This window comes from Magnolia sinica, chromosome 2 (genome assembly GCF_029962835.1).
Source record: "Magnolia sinica isolate HGM2019 chromosome 2, MsV1, whole genome shotgun sequence".
Classification (NCBI taxonomy): Eukaryota; Viridiplantae; Streptophyta; class Magnoliopsida; order Magnoliales; family Magnoliaceae; genus Magnolia; species Magnolia sinica.
This window is the reverse complement of record NC_080574.1, coordinates 121,375,910-121,397,097: the sequence shown is the minus strand read 5'-3', so window position 1 is coordinate 121,397,097 and position 21,188 is coordinate 121,375,910.

Sequence of the window (21,188 nt, the reverse complement as noted above, 5' to 3'; positions counted from 1 at the left end):
ATTATGATCCCACTACGACTCATGAGTCAAATATGGTGGTATGAGACATCGTGTTTGAGTTGTCTACCTATGATAGGGTGACAAGTCTCCCTGTAGTGACTGTTGATAGATGACAGAGGCAACACGCTTGACACGTATCTTTGAATAGAGTAATGGGCCCTAAAATGGATTAAGGACACGGGTGAGGAGTTGTTGCGGCCTCTATGAGCCTCGTGATCTGGTTAAGACCCGTGATATAATGGTGATACCTTAGCTTTACCAATATGATGCTTGAATAGGACTTAATAACTACATGACTAATCATGCATATCAATTATACTAATAAGTAATATTGGCGATGAGCCACATTATCTTAAGATAAATATTTTACGAAAGGTGTTGGAATCGCATGATGAGTGAGTGTTAACATTATTGTGAAAAATGTGTCGAAATCACTTGATGAGGGAGTGTTGGATTGTGAGAATCACGTATCTTCATAATATAGCATTCATGCACTCAACAACTAAATAGGAGTAGGTTGTTTATTTGTGATTTCATTACTTGCGCTAATTATATTGATAATATGTACAACTTATAATAAATGGTATCACTGATTTGATCACTCACTCCCACCTAAGATAATGTTTTAAAACACTTAATAGATGTTGTTATAGATGCAAGTACCACCGAGGTTGATGCCTTGGAGGATGCCTATATGGACTTAGAGGAAGAGTTTTCTTACTTCCAGCTTTCTGATGAACAGCTCTAGCCCAGCTTGCCTCACGGATGGATTTGATCAATATTTTTGTTGGACAAACACTTGACTTTTGATACATTTTTTCTTTCTTTTGGAACTGTATATTAAGCCCTAGCTGTGGACCCTGAACTTTGAATGGGCGTATATTGTAGATTTTGGACTTGTCATTTTGAGTTGGATATATTTATTTTATGATATTATACACAATTTAGTTTAGCTCTATGCTTGTTAAGATATCAAATTGAGAAATGAATTTCTTTGGAATAAGGAGATTACTCCAATTACGATACTTGTGGAGAAAGAATCGCTCATACAGGGAATTTATATATGCTTCCGCAAAGTAAAGTGACACCCACAAAATTGGAGATCAAGTTCATATTCAACCCCTAAAATTTAAGGCATTACAACGTTCTCCATGTTGATTTGACGACATATCCACCAAGTCGGCATATGTGTGGATACTCAGAGTAGCACATTTTGGTATAAATCCCCACCCGAAGGCCTTCTGAAAAGCGTGGCATCTTCATGGTTTCATCCGCCACGATCCTCATAACATAGTTGGACAGCTCGGATGAAGTGGTTTTCTTGCTCCGCCACCGAGTGCCCCTTTGTTGGAGGCGAATGAACTTGTTATCCTCCTCCTTTCCGTACGTGAGGCTAATACTTTTTAAAGAAATGAGTTTCAAACTCGTCTCATGTCCCAGCGGACCTGAACCGGACGGTCCGAAGAACATTGCCCCACCATAAATTTCCTTCTTTCTCAAGCGTGTAGGTCATAAGTTCTAATTGTTCAGCGTCATGGCAGGTAACCATGGGGATGTGACACCAACCATAGGTTCATGTGTGGGCCCATGGAGTGCCTTTTATGTCATCAAAACTGTTCATCAGGTATGGATCACAAAAATGAATGGAATGTATAAAAATCAATATAATTTAAGATTAGGGTGGGCCACATCTTGTTTACACGGTCACATAATGATTAACACCTAATGTAGGAAGTGGATTTTCATGTGTACGAAATGTTGGCTCAAAGGAGCCTGGTGTTATTAGTTTCGCATAATAGACAAAAAATGAAAGGTGAAAGGTTTTATTAGAAATGGTATTTTGTATTTCTCAAAAACCAGGGAAATACAAAAATCAAGTGGGCCATGCTACAACTGCTCAAACCTTCCTGGGCCCACCATGATGTATAGGTGTCATCCAACCCATTCATAAGGTAATTCCCACCTGGATGAAGGGAAAAAACAAATGTAACCCTGATCCATAACCTTTGTTACCTCACTAAAGTTTCAACAGTAGGGATTCAATCCTCACTCGTGTGGCTCACTTGAGTTTTGTATCTCCCTCAGATTACGGATTATTCCTAAAATGAGATGTAGAAACGGATGAACGGATCAGATATAACATAAACATAATGGTGGGCCCCACAGCTATGGGTCACAGGGAAACGGATTGGCTAATTCCCCTGCCACTAGCCCGGTGGCTGATGGTCGGTGCTCCGTGGGCCTCACCATAATGTATGTGTTTCATCCATTCTGTTCATCCTTTTTTAAAGATCATTTTAGAGCTTGATCCAAAAATGAGAGGGATATAAATCTCAGGTGGACCACACCACAGGAAAACAATAGTGATTGGATATCCACCATTAAAATCCTCCTAAGGCCCACTATACTGTTTATTTGACATCCAATCTGTTGATTAGATCATACAGACCCAGATGAAGGGAAAAAAAAGATCTGCTTGATGCAAAACTTTTATGGACCCCAAAAAGTTTTTAATGGTCGACGTTCATTCAACATTGTTTCCTGTAATGTAGTCTACTTGAGATTGGGATATATTTATTTTTGGTCACATATCATAAAATGATCTAGAAAAATAGATGGACGGAATGGATGATACACATACATCGTAGTGGGGCTCACAGAGCACCGACCGACCACCAGCCATTCGCTGGTGGCAGGGGGAGTAGCCAATCCGTTTCCGGGTTACTGAGGAGCCGTGCAACCGCCGTTTAAAGCAAGTCGCGTCCATAGAATCGAGAACACGAGATTGACTGCTTTCTTCATGCCACACGTGCCAACATTACATGAATGTGAGAGATCCCAGTCATTCATCAGATCAGGCACACTGTGAATTTCTCCTGGCCCACTATTCAAGCTAAGCGGGCCACACTTGAGTCTTAAATACGAACCAGTGGCTGTACTTTTCAAACCGTCCGTTCTTGCATACGCTTCTGCTCCACCTGATGAGCAGACTAGCCCAACTACTACTGCAAAACACATCAATGGTTGGACCCACACAACAACCGCTCCTGATCACTCATGTGTCGCAAGTGGGCCTGAGAAATAATCGTATTGTCTACTTCAAAGGTAGTTCTTCACCTACTAAAACCCGTGATTCTTTCTTTTTCTTCTTTTAGTTATTTTAAATCGACTGTACGAAATGACACCCGGGACACCCGGGACTCACCCAAGACGGTCCGGCCCTTAGTGTGGGGCCTACCTTAATGAATGTATTCTACATCCACGCCGTCCATCCGTTTTATTAGATCATTTAAGCGCACTATACCAAAAATTAAACAGATCCAATTATCAATTGGACTATACCATAGGAAAGACTGGTGATTGACCATTAATGGGCCACATAAGTTTTAGATCAATCTGATAATTTTTTTTCCCTTCATCCAGGCTTATTTGACATTATTTACATATTGGATGCTAAATAATGGGCCCTGATAGGTTTTTAATGGTAGGTACTTCAGTTACCACTGTTTCTATGGTATGGTCCACTTGATAATTGGATCTATTTAAATTTTTGGATAATGCGCTACAATGATCTGAAAAATCGTATGGTCGGAGTGGATACAGAATACATACATCAAGGTGGGCCCCACGGTAAGGGCTGGACCGTCTTGGGTGCGTCCAGGGTCTCACTTAATCCGCCCCGCTAGAATCTACAAAGAGAATCCGGATCCTCTTTCCGCAAACTTCCATTTGGACTGAGCATTTATGACATAACTGCCCCTCTTTTGTGTAAGAGAGAATATTCTCCAGGGAGCGGTGTGCAGCCTCTACCTCACCTAACACGTGCGGTCCTGTGTGTGGGGCCCACCTTAATGTATGTGTAATATATCCACGCCATGCATCCGTTTTTCTGGATCATTTTAGAGAATGGGGAAAATAATGAAGAAGATTCAAATCTCAGGTTGCCCACACTACAGGAAACAGTGGTGATTGACTGTTAAAAAGTACTTGTGGGCCATCCACGTCTGTGAACTTATCAACGGGATGGATGGAAAATAACTATTACGGTGGCCCAAGGAAGTTTTTAATGGTGGGCGTTCAATGACCAATATTTCTTGTAGTGTGTTCCACCTGATACTTTCTCTACTCTATTTCTGGTCTCATACCATAAAAAGAGCTGTCAAGATGGATAGACGGTGTGGATATACTATGCATATGTCAAGGTGGGCCCATCGAGGTGAGTAAATGGCTGACGCGGATTCGGTGGTGTTGCCAGCACGTGTGATATGTCGGGCACTATGAGGCCCACCCTTATGTATGTGTTTTACATCCATGCCGTCCATCCATCTTTCCATTTCATTTTAAGTCAAGAACCCAAAAAATGAGGCCGATCGAAAGCTCAAGTGGACACACCACAGGAAGCAGTAGGGTCACTGACATCCACAGTTGAAACCTTCCTGAAGCCCACCGTAATGTTTATTTTTCATCTAACCTGTTAATAAGATCACAAAGACCTGAACGAAGGTAAAATATAAATATCAGCTTGATCCAAAACTTTTATGACCCTCAAGAGATTTTTAATGGTGGGCATTCAATTACCACTGTGCTTGAACAGTGTGGTCCACTTGATATTCTGATCTTCTTCATTTTTTGGTTTATCCTTAAAATGAGCTGGAAAAAAAGATGGACGGTGTGGATATAAATAACTACATCAGGCTGAGCCCTACTGTGCCCAACACACCACCATGCGCTGGTGTTGACAACACCACTTAGTCCGACTACATATATGGCACCCAACCACTCAAATGTCGCGCCACCATCAATGTCGGTCGACCCACAAATGGGCGGATCCAACCATCACGTTGGCTACCACCACCACCTTCGATGTTTTTGGGTGGTTGGGCATTATTTCTTGAATCTGTTCAGGTCCAACCATACTGTGTGTAAGCCATTTAACCCACCATATAGCAATGGGATGGCTCAAAATTAACTCTATAAAATCATTTATGCGAGTTACAATATAGAAAACAATGAGCAAAACCTCTAACTTAATTAGATAGATTTAGGTGATAGTTGGACAGCCTAATTTTTGGGCATATGAGGTTTACAAGGTAACATAACCAAGATGGGATACAAAATGTTGGGAAATAAAAATTTTCAAAATTTTTTTTTGATTAATTTTTAGGACGGTTGTTGAGATCGTGCCATGCTTTTCAAACAAACGTAGACCGTCCAAGGAGTCTCTCTCTTAGGTATCAAGAGATCATATCTATGCTCGTGAAAACTGTTGGTCTGTCGCTGTCATTCTCCGAGTACAAGTCTCTATCTTGAAATGTCCCGTGTAGTAAGGTTTAGGAAGGTTAGGAAGGTGAGAAACCGCGTTATGTTCTATGATAAGGGTTGAGATCTAACCTGAGTTGTTCAAGAAGTGGATTAGGAGATGGGAGGTGGGACGGTCCACCCGTGCTCTCTGCTCCACTCTCTTTTCCTTACAAGTTAGAATCATTGAAAAGGGTTAGGGTGTTCTAGGGTTTCTATCTCTCTCTTATCTCCGTTCTTTAGGATCTAAGATATGCACTTAATATGGTGCTCCACTACTCTATAAGGTTTCGGTATACTTCCTACTATAAATGAAATGTGTTTACCTATTTAATTTATGTACTCCAACCATCTAAAGCCCTTTACTCTTCTTGGTCACCATCATTAGCCTATCCCATTCAACACTAGAGAGTGGATCAACAAATCTTGGCCATTGGATGTCTATCAAGTAGGGTTTAAACAAATCAATGATTAATATTCAAGATTAACACTTAAAAACCTATGCTTAATTAATAAAAATTATTGAAGTGCCCGCAAACTTTTAAAAAACTTGATGGATGGTTCAAACGCCAAAATCAATCCACATACTAATGTCTCAAATGAACCAAGTGGATCGAGAAGACTGTAACGACCCTAAAAAAAACCTTCCAACGACACCCATTTTAGTGGCTTCTAGGTAGCTTTGTAAAATGAGCCAAAGAAAAATTTATCAAGATCATCTCTTTGTCCGCATATTCTCAAGTCAAGGAATTTAACAAAGCAAATACAATCACAAATATCTTCTGGTTGGGGCATAATGGATTCCTTTGACTAGTTAGTAACAAGCGATCCTACCAATGTGAATGATCAAAAGCCTTATGTTAGGGAACCATTAATGATGCACTTGTACACTCACATGGGGTAGTGCAAAGGTACACCGACATCAAGTCAAACCCAATAGTGGAGACTATCCATCCTAACATCGAGCCAGTCCTCTCATAAAAGATTACCAATTCCAATCATATAAGTATGTCCAAGTACCTGTATGGTTATGGATAAGTGTAACACCTCGAATTTCATAGGTCGAGTACATACTCAGTCCTCGATATTTCAGGTATAAATTATGCTTTGCCGAAGTAGGAATTTACTGTACTTTTAACCCGATATCCGAGCAATCATAAAACTAAGCTAAACCATGAAATATATTCTGATATAAATGTATTTAAAGTAATTAACAATCACAAAATGTACAATATACATCCATTACGAGTATATGGTCCACTGCTTGGGCTCAATCTACAGTTCCAAAATAAATAAATAAATGCGTGAAGTCTAAAGTCTAACTAACAAAAGAATATCTGCTAAATCCAGCCAAGTGGCAATCCGACTACAACTTCCCATCAGATAACTGGAAGTAGGAGAACTACTCCTCCGGGTCCATGCATGCGTCCTCCAATGCGTTCACCTTAGTAGCCCCTGCATTTACAAGAATCTCTGGTTGGTATTTTAAAACACTATACTAGAGTGGGAGTGAGTGATCAACTCATGGTTCTATTTATTTTAAGTTTCACATGTTATCAACTCGATCAGCTCAGCTACTGATAGCACAGGTAAACAAACACTTCATATCTAATCTTTTTAGGTGCATGAATGTTATAATGGAATGATTTATGAGCTTTACAATCTAGCACCATCTCAACAAGTGACTTCAACGTCTATTTCACAAATGCCAACACTCTCTTATCATGTGACTCCGACTCCATTCACAAACTACTTATCCTAGTGTAATGTGGCTCGTCACCCGCATTACCAATAAGTGCGAATGATATACATGATTAGCCAGGTGGTTATTAGGTTATATTTATTTAGCATATTAGGGAAGCTAGGGTACTACCATTATATCACGACTCTCATTTGGATCACGAGGCTCATAGTGGTCGTAGTGACTACTCACCCTGTAAGGGCCGTATCTTAGTCCGTATCATTCCTTAGACTCCCGCGATCCTCCCCGTCGAATTTCGGCAACCCGCGACCATTTAAGCGGGTTTCGTCCACACGATCCATTTAAGCGGGCCAACCCGCTGTCCATATGGATTCACCTTGCTGCCCATTTTTGGGCAGGGCTGGATGAAGGGAAATAACAAATATCAGCTGATCTAAGGCTATGGTGGGCCACCATGTGGACCCACCTTGATGTATCTGTTATGCCTCCACCGTCCAAAGGCAGGGACAGTGGGGTCAGGTGTGGCACGTGTGTGCTGTCCACACCGTCCAGCATGAGACGATGCTGGATGCACCATGTTACATGTGTTTTATCCGAGCCATCCATCCAGGCCTCCCAGGCCACGGGCTTGTGAGATGAAGATTCAAATCTCAGGTGGAGCGCACCGTGTTGTATCCTGCACGTGGGACCACCATGACGTGAGTGTTTTATCCATGCTGCTGGACGTGCACCCCACCTTGATGTATGTATTAAATCCACACCGTCCATCCAATTTTAGGCGTTGAGCCGAAAAATGGAGCCAATCCAAATCTCTAGTAGGCCACACCATCAAAAGATTATTTTAATAGTGATAAACTATTAGGGCCGCTGTGATGTTTCTATGCATCAAAACATATCAAATATTGTGCTCATTGGACCCATTACGAACCACAGAATCCGACTAATGGAGTGAATTGTCTTGATGTGGGCCCCACCTATGAAAAACCTTTAGAAAACAAAAAAAAAAGAAGAACACAGCGGCTCTAGATGCTATTGCTACTGCTGTTTGGAATGGGTAGGGTTTGTGGGCCCCACCACATGCCTCACCATGATGTGTGTTGAACATCAACACCGTCCATTTGATGAGTCCCCTTTAATTATTGGGATATCCTAAGAATCAGCCGTACACGGAACTCAGGTGGCCCACACCATCTAAAATCATGTGATGACATGTTAAAACACATAAAAGCACTTGTTGGTGCCCACCTTAAATTTGGATGCATCTGAAACTTGGTCTGACCCCTTAATCAAGTGGGACACACTTAATTGGATGGGCTGTATTTGTGAACCATGGCTTGGTAGGCCCAACTAATGATTGTGAATGTTTTAATGGAGGTCAAACCTCTCAACTGTGTGCCTAGTGTGGCCCACACAAGCCACAGATTGACTTGATTTTAAGTCTCAAGCCCCACCATGATGTGTGTATTATACCCACATTGTTTAGCTATTTTTCCAGGGTCGTGGGCCCCGTTACATTGTATGGCCCACCATGATGTATGTCTTATGTACACATTGTTTGCCCAATTTTTTTGGGCCATGGGCTACCTCATAAGGCCCACCATGATGTATGTGTGTTACACACACTATCCATTTATTTTTGGGCCGTAGGCCTCATTGCCTTGAGAGGCCCACTTATTGTACATATGAGGCCCATTGTGTTGTATCAGGCTCGTTGTGATGGTATGAGGACCATTGTGATTGTATGAGGCCCATTGTGATTACATGAGGCCCATTGAGATGTATGTGAGGTCACTGTGATGAGGTCCATGGAGATATATGTGGCCCATTGTGATGCATATGAGGCCTATGAGATGCGGCCCATTGTGATGCATATGAAGCCCATGAGATGCGGCCCATTATGATGTATATAAGCTCATGAGATGCGACCCATTGTGTCACGCCCCAAACTCAGAAATCGGGCTCACAAAATTTTCGATCGCCGAATCCGGCACTGACAGGCTTCGTAGTGCCCCATTCTCGAATCCCGACACTCATATGCAAGATTTCGATCCTGAGATCCTATAAGAAGGATTTTCAGTATGATTTTTTTGGTAATAGAGCATAACCAAGTCACAAAAACTTTAAGTACAAGGCAGAAAGGGAAATACAAGGTGATCAAAAGGCTCCAAAATAATCTGATGTGCGCTCCTGCCTCAGCGCTGCTGCAATCTAACGTCACCTGCACGCAACAGTCGTGCATAAGCTTACAAAAGCTTAGAGGGTGGTGTAAGTGTGTGCGCAAGGCAAGTGTCAAGTATGTAGTAACAGAGTAACGTGAAAATGTGCTGGTAAGTCCATGAATACTATCAGTCGTACCAAGGCTATGCGATGCAAGGCACGAATGCTATCGGCTATACCAAGGCCATGCAATGCGAAGCCTACGTAGTCGGATGTCATATGCGAGATGTAATGCAAGCATGTCAGTCCTCATCAAATACATATATCAGTACAGTTCCCCTCTGGGATATCACCAGTGTCTAGTACATTCCACACTGATTGTCGCCTCCCTAGCCGCGCAGCCCAGCGAGTGGAAGAGACCACACTATCCGCCTGACCAGTAAGCTGTCAATGCCTACCCAGCTCGTCGATAGCAAACTCGTTTGTGAGCTAGTCAAACTCAGCCTAGCTTACAATCCCCTCACTCGGGCAGATAAGGCCACACCCCTTTTCAACCGACCTCGACACAGTAGGAGACGTGGCCTACTGGTATTCGGCACTGTGCGCTCGTGTATTCACTCGGTCTAAACGTTGGAGCACTCCTGGTAACAAAAAGGTTCTGAGATTTTTACCTAAAGACATTATATGTGCCCACAGTGCAAGAGCTAATATTTTCGGTAGCTAATCCGGTCATCTACGATGTGCCTGTGGAGGCCACGACCCTGATGTTGTTAAGGTGTACAATGATCATGTCACACATATGTGAGATGCGTGAGTCACACCGTCAGTCATGCAGCAATCTTGCGCGTACCACACACTCATGTGGGTAACTCCTATCAGTGAGTCCCATAAATAATCTGTCAAATGGCATATACTATGATTAGTCACTACTCATATCAAGCATACATATGATGCATATGGCATGAGTCATGGAATTATACTAAGCATGTTATAAAGTGATGAACTATCCTCACAACGAAGATGGGCCTAGACGGCCTACACACAACAAGTATGGGCCTATCGATGGGCCCTAGGAAAAGTTACAATGCGGACATTTAACCAACATTATCCTTACAATGTGGACGTCAAACCATCATTGCTCCCAAGGCATAGCCCACCATAACATCATTATATAAACCATGGTGGAATCACACATTGCAATGGACCTTATGTACATCCCATTGGGCCTCGACCCATGGGCCTCAAATACATCACATGGGCCTCATATATATCAAGGTGGGCCTCAACAACGAGCCTTATACACATCAAGGTGGGCCTCAACAATGGGCCTTACACATATCAAGGTGGGCCTCAACAATGGGCCTCATATATCACATCAGGCCTTATCAAATGGGCCCCTAATATATCACATCAGGCCTAATCAAATGGACCGAATCAACGGGCCAAGTCGAATGGGCCGAGTTGAATGGGCCAATTCAAATGGGACGAACACAATTCATCTATTTTTAGAGATCAATATAGAGTATTATATAAAAATGAATCATATCAAAAGGTCAACTGGACCATACCATATCTAACCGTGGTGATAATGATTTCCACGGTTAAATTCCAATGGGCCCCACCATAGGGTTTATTTCCCATCCAGCCTATTCATAAGGTCACAAAGACCTGGATTTAGAGGAAAAACAAATATCATATTGGTCCAAACTTGGTAGCCCAAGGGTTTTAATGGTGGACGTTCAAACCTACTATTTTCTGTAATGTGGTCCACCTGATAACTAGATCTGTCTCATTTTTAGTCTTAAGCCTAAGACGGGTCCACCAAATGGATGGGCGATTTGGATGCAACACATGCATTAGCGGGCCCCATATAGATTGACGGCACAGATAAAGCACGTACCTCATGGTGGGGGTCCACACTGATGGCAGGTGTGGAATACAATACATACATCAGTGGGTCCCACGTGGGGCCCACCATAACATTTATTTCCATCCAACGGTTGATAAGGTCACACAGACCCGGATAAAGAGGAAAAACAAATTTCATAACGATCTAAAACTTCTGTGACCCAAACAGGGTTTCAATGATAGACGTTCAACCATCACTGTTTCCTGCCGTGTGGGCCACCTGAGCATTCCGTATACGGCTGATTTAGGGGTGCCCCACGTTAAAAAGGGGCCCCATCAAATGCATGGTGTTGATGTCAACACACATCACGATGGGGGCCTGTGGCTGGGACCCACGGTCCTGCCCTTTCCGTCCACAGCGCAGCAGGACGCTGCTGTGCCATCCTCTGGACGACAGCAGCAGTAGCGCCTGCTGCTTGATATTTTATTATTATTTTTTTCTATTGTTTTTCCTAGGTGGGGCCCGCATCAGGTGGATCCACTCCACCCATTGGATTCTATGGCTCAAGACAGTCCGAACGAGCCCAATATTCAGCATGTTTCCGCGTGTAGAAAAATTAAAGTGGCCCCTAATCAATTTTAACGGTGAAAATCACTATTTTCTATGCTATGGCCCGCCAGATAATTGGATTGTCTTCATTTTTCGGCTCAACGCCTAAAATGGGCTGAGAAATAGGATGGACGGTGTGGATTATATTCATACATCAAGGTGGGGCCTGCATGAGCGGCCCACCCAAAAGCCATTGAATTAAACTAATATATTTTTTTTGTTAGCTGGTCAGTACACCACACTGTCAGTTTGCACTTCACTGTGTGGCCATGTCCAGCGTCCCTGGACTCTGGACGGTTTGGATACAACACATATTTAAGGTTGGCCCCACTTACAGACGTGCTACCAGGGGGGTGGGCCCTGCCCAGGTGGGCCACCAAATGGCTGGATGGTGTGGATAAGGCATACATCAAGGTGGGGTTCATTCGGGTGGGCCACACAACCACATCATCACACAAAAAATGAAAAAGAGATGGAGAGAGAGAGAGAAAGAGACATGTGCGATGGAGGGCTCTGCCACTATGAGCCCTCCCTTCCATGCATTCAATCATACATTAAGTGGGTCCCAATACATGTGGGCCCACCAAATCAAAAATCAGCGGTGGAGATTCCTTCTCCACCAAAATGGAAGGTCTAGATGACCTCTTTCAAACTTAGAAAAGTAAACATCATGATGGGGTCCATGGAGAATGGCCCCATCATGGAATGATCATGTGAATGATGATGGCCCACCATGATGGATGATCCACGTTGTCTAGTGGGACCACACGTTCTCCAAACAGTGGGGTGCCCACTATCCAGCAGCTGGACTGCCTTGCTGCCCAGACGAAAGGAAAACATAAATATCAACTTGATCCTGGGCGTATGGCCCACTGGACGTGGGACCACTTGATGTGTGTGTTTTTTACCCACTGTCCACACATGTGGACCACCATGATTTATGTATTGTAACTGCACCGTCCAGTAGCAAGTGCTGCTGGAGATGCAAGACACTTAAGATCGGGTGGGCCACGTATACGTGGACCCCACCTCAATGTATATGTTGTATCATCACTGTCCAATAACTGGACAGTGGGTCCCATCTAATTCATGAGCTATCCCAACCGTCCATCTGCTGCATTGACATCAGCAAGGGGACTGATCATGAGGCATGTATTATATCCAACACCGTCCATCCACAGCTATGCAGCTGTTGTAGTGAAGTCAGTAAGCTCTGTGAGTCCCTGCATGAGATATGTGTTATATCCCATCTATCCTAGGGCGTAGGACCCAACATATATATGTGTTGCATCCACCGTCCAACCCATGGACGGTGGGTCCCACCTTGATATGTTATATATCCACACCGTCTAAGTGTGGGATGGTGTTGCCTGCCATGATTTTATATCCATCCACACCATCCAGTGGTCTAGACGGTGGGAGACCACCCAGATGTATATATTTTGATCCACACCATCCATCTGATGGTGGAACCCACCTTGATGCATGTATTTTGTATCCCCACCGTCTAGAGATGTCTGGACGGTGCTGAGGGACTCCACCGTGATGTATGGATTTAATCCACACCGTCCATCTTGACGGTGTGCCGCATGGAGCCCAACCATGATGTATGTATTTATCCACGCTATTCGACCACATGGGATGTGGGCCCCACGTAATGTACATGTTTGATCCAAATCATCCATCTGATGGGTCCCATTTGGAATGTCCAGGGCCACCCCAATCTGATTTGTATGAGGCCCATTTGATGAGGCCCAATCTGATGTGTATAAGACCCTTGTGTAAGGCCCATTGAGATTGTATGTGGCCCATTATGTTGTGTATGAGGCCCTTGTGTGAGGCCATGGGCCGACTATACGTTACGCTTTATGTGGGCCACTCCTTGGGAACAATGTTGGTTAAATGTCCACATCGATGAGTAATGATGGTTAAACGTCCACATTGTGACCTTCCCTTAGGTCTTATTAGGCCCATTCACATCCTTCTCTAAGTGGGTTTACCCTAATCATTGGGCCCATTGATATGTGTATAACCATCTATTCATATTGGGATAACCCATAATGTTGGGCCCCTATTGGTTGCTAGTAAGATTGTTTTAATCTTGAAGTCCATCTATGGACCCCGCTTTGAATATAGGTCAATTATCGATGTCGATATTGAGTATGTGATAGCATAACATCATGATACATGCCCATACGCATCATCTACATGCTTGATATGAGACGTGGTTGGCCATTGCATATACCATTGGGCGGGTTGTTATGGGACTCCTTGATAGGTGGAGTTGTCCCACATGAGTGCACAGTATGCACATGATTGATGTGTGATTGGATTGTGTAACTCATGCATCTCGCATTTTGTGATATGACCACCGTACGCCCTAGCGACATCAGGGCCATGACCTCCACGAGCATGTCATGGATGGCCAGATGGGATGTTGAAAATCTTTTTCTACACGGGGTGTCATAGATGTCCCTGAGTGAAAGTCCGTAAACCCTCTTGGTACTAGAGGACTCCCCAATGTCTAGACCGATTGGATATATATGAGCGCATGAGGGTCATATACTAGTAGGCTGCGTCTCCCACTATATCGTGGTCGGTTGGAAGGGGGTGTGGCCTTATCCTCCTAAGGGAGTAAGCAATGTTAGGCTCGGTCTGACCAGCTCATAAATGGGTCCGCTATCGACGAGTCGGGCCGATATTGGCAGGCGGATAGTGAGGTCTCTTCCACTTACCTAGTTGTGGCTTGATGGGGCGGCCAATGGCGTTGAGTATACTAGACCCCAGTGATGATCCCAGAGATGTACAATACTGATATGTGAACTTATTGAGCAGGAGTTGCATACTTAGCATTTTACTCATTTATTCACTATCCACTCGGGCTGCTAGTGCGCAACTAATTGTTACATATACCTTTGCAATGGCCAGGATTTCGGTTGGGGCGCACGACCAACCTGATATCGGAGTTTACCAAATTGAGTTTGGCTGTCTAAATTTAGGTACGGGACTAGTTTGGATAGAAGTCCCTTGTGATGGACCTCATAGCCTGCGATACTACGTATTATCATCTCGATTTCACACTTCAGCTTGGTCATTTCATTCACACCGCATATTGCATAGCATTTGGTTTACTATGCTTCTACATTGCATAGCCTGAATAAGTTTGATGGTATTATGGACTTGCTAGGATCTGCATATTGCATTACATCCGTGGTATATAACATTTTGGGTTGCTATGTTTCTGCATTTATATGGCCTAAATGATATTGACGGTATTCGTGGACTCGTTAGGATTTGCATATTGCATTGTATCCTCAGTATATGATATTGTGCTTACTATGTCTTTATATTGCATAGCTGATCTATATTTCTTTCTCAGTATATGATATTGGTTTATTATCTTTTTACATCGCATAGCCTGGATAAGGCTGATGATATTTATGGACTTACCAGCATGTTTCTACATTGCTTTCATATTGCATCCTGAGCACGCTTATATTGCGTACACACTTACACCACTCTCTAAGCTTTCTATAAGCTTATGCATGATAGATAAGTGCAGATGGCATTAGGTCGCAGCAGTGTTGAGCATGGAGTGTGCAGCTATTTTATGGATCTTTGGTTTTCAATATATGTATTTTCCTTTCTGCATTGTATTCAACTGTTTATATTAGTGGATATGTGATGATGATGTTGCCTTTTTTATTTGGGTAAACTTGTGGTTATGCTTCTTACAAGATAAATGTATGTTGAAAAATTCTCCTTATAAGATCCCAGGATTGAAATCTGGCGTATGGGCGCCGGGAGCCGAGAACGGGATACTATGGAGGTTGTCGGCACCGGATTCGACAATCAAAAATTTTGTAAGTCCGGTTTCCGAGTTTGGGGCATGACAAGAGATGCTCCTATTTCTAGTTGAAGAGAGGTGGTGGCGTAGAGGAGATCTCCCTATTTAGTAGGGACATACTATAGAGGGATTCAGATCCCTAACATATGGGGGAATCTCTCGAGATCTTCAGAGAAGATCTTAGGATCACGAGCGTGTCGCGGATATCCTCTGAGATTGGAGAAGATTTTCGGCGGATCTTTCTTAAATAAGATCTAATTATTCAGAATCAGCAAAGATGTGCAGTTAGAGGCCGAGGTGGCCTTGGCCGACCTGACCTGGGGGTAGTATGTCGACCTGACTTGGGGGTAGTCTACTAACCTGGATTCTCTGGTGAGCCATGACCTTTCTCTCAGTGCTGTGTAGATGGCCGACCTCCCAACCTACCCTTATACTTCTTTGTGTTTAGGGCAGTGAGGCCGAGCTCCTTTCCTTAGTGAAATTCAGATAACATATGTTGTGGGGGGTCGAGTTCAAGAGTCCGATGTGGTCTTGGCTGACCCGCATACTCTGATGAGCTTCGAACCTCCCCTTATCGTTGGGTAGATGGCCGACCTGCCAACTTGCCTCCAGAATCTGAGGTGGTCTCGATTGACCTGGATACTTGGATGAGCTTCGGGCCTCCCCTTATCGTTGGATAGGTGGCCGACCTGACAACCTGCCTTAAGAGTCCGAGATGGTCTTGGCTGACTTGTCGACCTACCTTAAGAGTCCAAGGTGGTCTTGGCCAACCTGAATACTCGGATGAGCTTCGCGTCTCCCCTTATCGTTGGGTAGATGGTCGACTTGCCGATCTGCCTCAAGAGTCTGAGGTGGTCTTGGTCGACCTGGATACTCGGATAAGCTTCTGGCCTCCCCTTATCATTAGGTAGATGGTCGACTTGCCGACCTGCCTTCATATGTAGTAGGTGACCGACCTCTCTTTCTTTGTCATTGAGGAGCTTATTGGTCATGACCGGTGTTGGCTGACCTCGTGTCCCGCAGAGATGTCCGAGCTAACCTCTTTTATTTAGTCAGTCCATTTTTACCCATAACAATTCTTAAATTAAATCTTTGCTAAAATAGTAAACTTATTAAAAATGATAAGTACATCTAATTATACCCAACTTGTGAACAACTCTAAGAGTTTTTCCTGGCTCCCAATATTTTCAATCGAAAGATTTACAACTAATTAAGAAATTTGCGACCTTAGAGATACAAAAATATATTCTCCGTGTGACACATAGCAAGTGTATGGCGAAAGAATGAAGGACAGAAATATCGATCATTTATTATTAAGGAAGCAACGAGCGTTGCGTGACCACCTCATTAATGTGTTATCACATTTATAGCTTTTATTTGCCGAATAGCTAAAAATGTGAGGGGGCAGTGTTTGTACCAAAATTCATCCAGATCAAATAGATGATGCTGATTAAGCCACGTGGAATAAAAGATATTTGAGAAGCATGTGAAAATTTTAAAGGACATGTGTCATCATTTAAATTCACATTCGCACCATACATAAATAATCAGAGTAACACATTTTAACTAGTGGATCAAAAGCAAAGAGGAGATAACTAAATTTAGAAATATAAGGCTAACATTCAAAATGTAAAATTCTAAAAGTAGTGTCGACCTATATGATAATTATACAAATCATAATAAATGTAACATATATGGAAAAATATAACTACCAAGCGAGAAGAAGCTAGAAATTTATTGGGCTACTGTAAGACACGTATCCTAGTCTGTACCGTTCCATAGGCTTCCACTGTCCTCCCAGTCGAATTCCGGCAACCCTCGACCTGTATCCGATGTTTGCGCACAATCCTAAGCTGAGTCCTACCTACCGAAGTCAGCTCAACCCGAAACTTGTACCTTAGCAACCGCATCATTGCAGCGATTCCAACACCGCGACTCGCGTACCGATCCGATACTCGGGCCAGAAGATATGGGCCCGCATTCATCTCGAGGAAAACGCCGCGTGTTGCGAATTCCAAGAGAATCTCTACAACCCGTCACATCAAATCATGTCAAGTACACCACCATACCTCAATGCCACCTCACCCTATCCCAAGTACAAACACCCACTCCTTCTTTTCCATAAATCAACTCTCTCTCCCCCTACCCATTCCTCTTTTACCAAAATTTCAAACAAACCCATACCTCTCCATCTCCTTCCTTACAACACCCATTCCACCCATCCCATATCAATCCATCACCTCTCTTTCTCTCTTATTTTCTAAGCAACCTCCCAACTCCCATGAGAGCTTCCAACGTCCAAGCTCTCTCTCGCATGTGTGGCCCACTTTTCTACCCTCTCATCTCCCATCTCAACCTTCCAATATCCATGAACCTCCATCAAAATTAAAGGCACGGAGCATACGAGTCCAATGAGCTAAGGAAGAAGGCCAATAGGTGGGTGATCCATCATTAAATTTCAATTTTTAAGGGCCCACTTGTTGTGGGACCCACTTGATGTATGCATTGTGTAAGAGAGGGCCCAATAGTGGCGGGGTCCCTCCCCTTCTCACGCTTCTGTCTCTCTCTTTTTACTTTGATGATAGTGATGATGTGTGTGGCCCATTTATGTGTCTAATGATCTGGACTGTCCAGATTTTTTTTAGACGTCCAGCAGATGTGGCCCACTTGCTACTCGTTTTCGAGCCAGCCCAGATGTAAGAAAACACAAATATTAGCTTGGTCAGTGGGGTAGTCCACTGGTGCAAACCCCACCACATGTGTTGCACATTGGCAAAACACAACATCAGCCAAAAATAAAATAAAATAATAAATAATAAAACAATTTTTGGTGGGCCACACCACGTGGACCCACCTTGTTGACCGTGGGATCCAACCATCCAACATCACTCTCTAGATGCTGGATGTTGTATTTTATAATATAATATTATATATATTATATTATATTTCATAATATATATATATATATTACGTTGGCTATATATATTATATAATATTATATAATATAATATATTATATTAAATGTATTTAGGTGGGCCACACCCACGTGATGACTCCACCGTAATACATCCAGCGTCCAGCAATGGACGGCTGGATGCTAGGTGGTCATATTATTATAATATATAATATTAAGATATAAATAATAATTATTATTATAATATTTTATTTTATTTTATATAGTTTGTGGTGGGACCCACCTGTGCCGTTTGAGGGTCATACAGCACTATATAGCTGCTGTATTGACATCTGCAGGGTCTGTGAGACCTCTTGCTGAGTGGTTTGCACCCACTCTAGCCGTCCATGTGGATAGGGTCCATCGTACACATCCTAACCATCCATTCATTTGGCGAGCTCGTCGAAGGCTTGAGACTAAAAATGAAGCAGATTCACATCTCTGGTGGGCCACGTATGTGGACCCCACCCCTGATGTATGTGATCCAGCTAACCGTCCATTCATCTGGCGAGCTTGTCTCAAGGCTTGAGACTAAAAATAAGATAGATCTAGTATCATGTGGACCACACTATAGAAAATAGTGGAGTTGTACGTCTACCATTAAGACCCCTTTGGTTTACAGAAATTTTGAAACAATATAATATTTGTTTTTCCTCCTTGTACAGGTCTTTGTGACCTTATGTACAGATTGGATGGAAAATAAACACTATGGTGGGTCCCCTCTAAAATTTAACAGTGGAAATCCTTATCAATTGTGGTTTGTGGTACGGTTCAGATGGTCTTTTGTCATGATTCATTTGTTTAGAAAATGCTCTAAAATGATCTCTAACAATGGATGAATGGTGTATTGGAATCGGCCCATTTGATTTGGCTCATTGTTTCGACCCATTTGAATCGGTCCATTTGATTTGACCCATTGATTCGACCTATTTGAATCGACCCATTTAATTTGGCCCATTTGAATTGACCCATTTGATTCGGCCCATTTAATCTGGCCCATTAATTTAGCCCATTTGAATCGGCCCATTTAATTCGGCCCATCTGATTCGGCCCATTGATTTGGCCCATTTGATTCGACCCATTTGATACGGCCTGATGTTATATATATATATATATATATATATATATATATATATATATATATATATATATATATATATATATTGGCCCATGAGTGTGGCCCAATGTGATGCGTATATGCCCCATAAGCGAGGTGCATGATATGTGTATTAGACCCTTATATGAGATCGTGGACCCATTATACGATTGACCTTATGAGCACCATTCCTTGGGAGCAATGTTGGTTAAAGGACCACATTGATGGGCAATGATGGTTGAACGTCCACATTGTGACCTTCCTTTAGGCCTTGTTAGGCCCTTTCTCATCATTCTCTAGTAGGTTAACTCAAACGTTTGGGCCCCATTGATTTTAATTGCTCTACCATAGGTCGTCCATCTATGGACCCTGCCTTGCGTCGAGGTTGATTATCGATTGCCGATACCGGCTACCATTGCCAATTATAAGTTTGTGACAGCATAGCATCATAATAAATGCCTATACGCATCATCTGTATGTTTGTTATGAGATGTAATTGGCCATTGCATATGCCATAGTGCAGGTGGTTTAAGGAAAACCCTGATAGGCGAAGTTATCCCACATGAGCGTATGGTATGTGCATGATTGATGCATTATTGGACTGCGTGACTCATGCACTTTACATATGTGTGATTGTGATTACTATATACCCTAGCGACATCAGGGCTGTGGCCTCTACAGATACATCATGGGTGGCCGGATTAGATACCGAAAATACTATTTCTAGCATCGGGGCGTCATATATGTCCCTGGGTGAAAATTCCTAAACCTGATGGTACCAGAGGATGACTCTAACGTCGATACCGAGTGGACACATGAGCGCACGAAGGCCAAATACTAGGAGGCCACGTCTTCCACTGTGTCGTAGTCGGTTAGAAAGGGTGTGGCCTTACCCGCCCGAGCGTAGGGGGCATTGCTAGGCTGAGTTTGACCAGCTCGTGAATGGGTCCGCTATCGACGTACCGGATAAGTATTGGCAGACTATTGGTCAGGCGGTTAACTTCAAGTACCGATTAACTTTAAGTACCGGTGCAGTATCAAGCAAGGCACACGTCTCCCTAATCATGTCATCATCAAAATCATGGGAGTGGGCCAGGCACATCTCTAGAGGGTCAGAGGATAAGGTCAGAGGTGTCGTATCTTCTACGAAAGAGTTAATCATGTTAATGTCATGGAAGTCGTCATCATCCTCTAAGTTTCTGCCGTTATTGAAAAAGATGTTTGACTTCAATGTCATATTCCCAAAAGACATAGTCTGACACCATTCCTGCAATTGATAATTACGTTTGAAGTGGCAAGGAATAGGCGACCAAGAATGACAGGAATCTAAGTGTTCATGTTATTGATGAGTTCGGTGTCCAGGATGATAAAATCTACATGGTAGTAAAATCTATCAACTTAGACCAACACATCCTCAATTATCCCTCTTGGTACACGAATAGAGCGATCAGCAAGTTGTAGTGTGGTTAGGGTGGGTTTTAATTCCCCCAAACCTAACTGTCTGTATACCAAGTAGGGAATCAGATTGACACTCGCTCCTAAGTCAAGAAGTGCATGATCAATTCGGTGGTCCCCAATTACAGATGATATGGTTGGGCTACCGGGATCATTGAATTTCTGTGGCACATCTTTCTTTAGGATGGCACTCACTTTCTCGGTCAAGAAGATCTTCTTTTG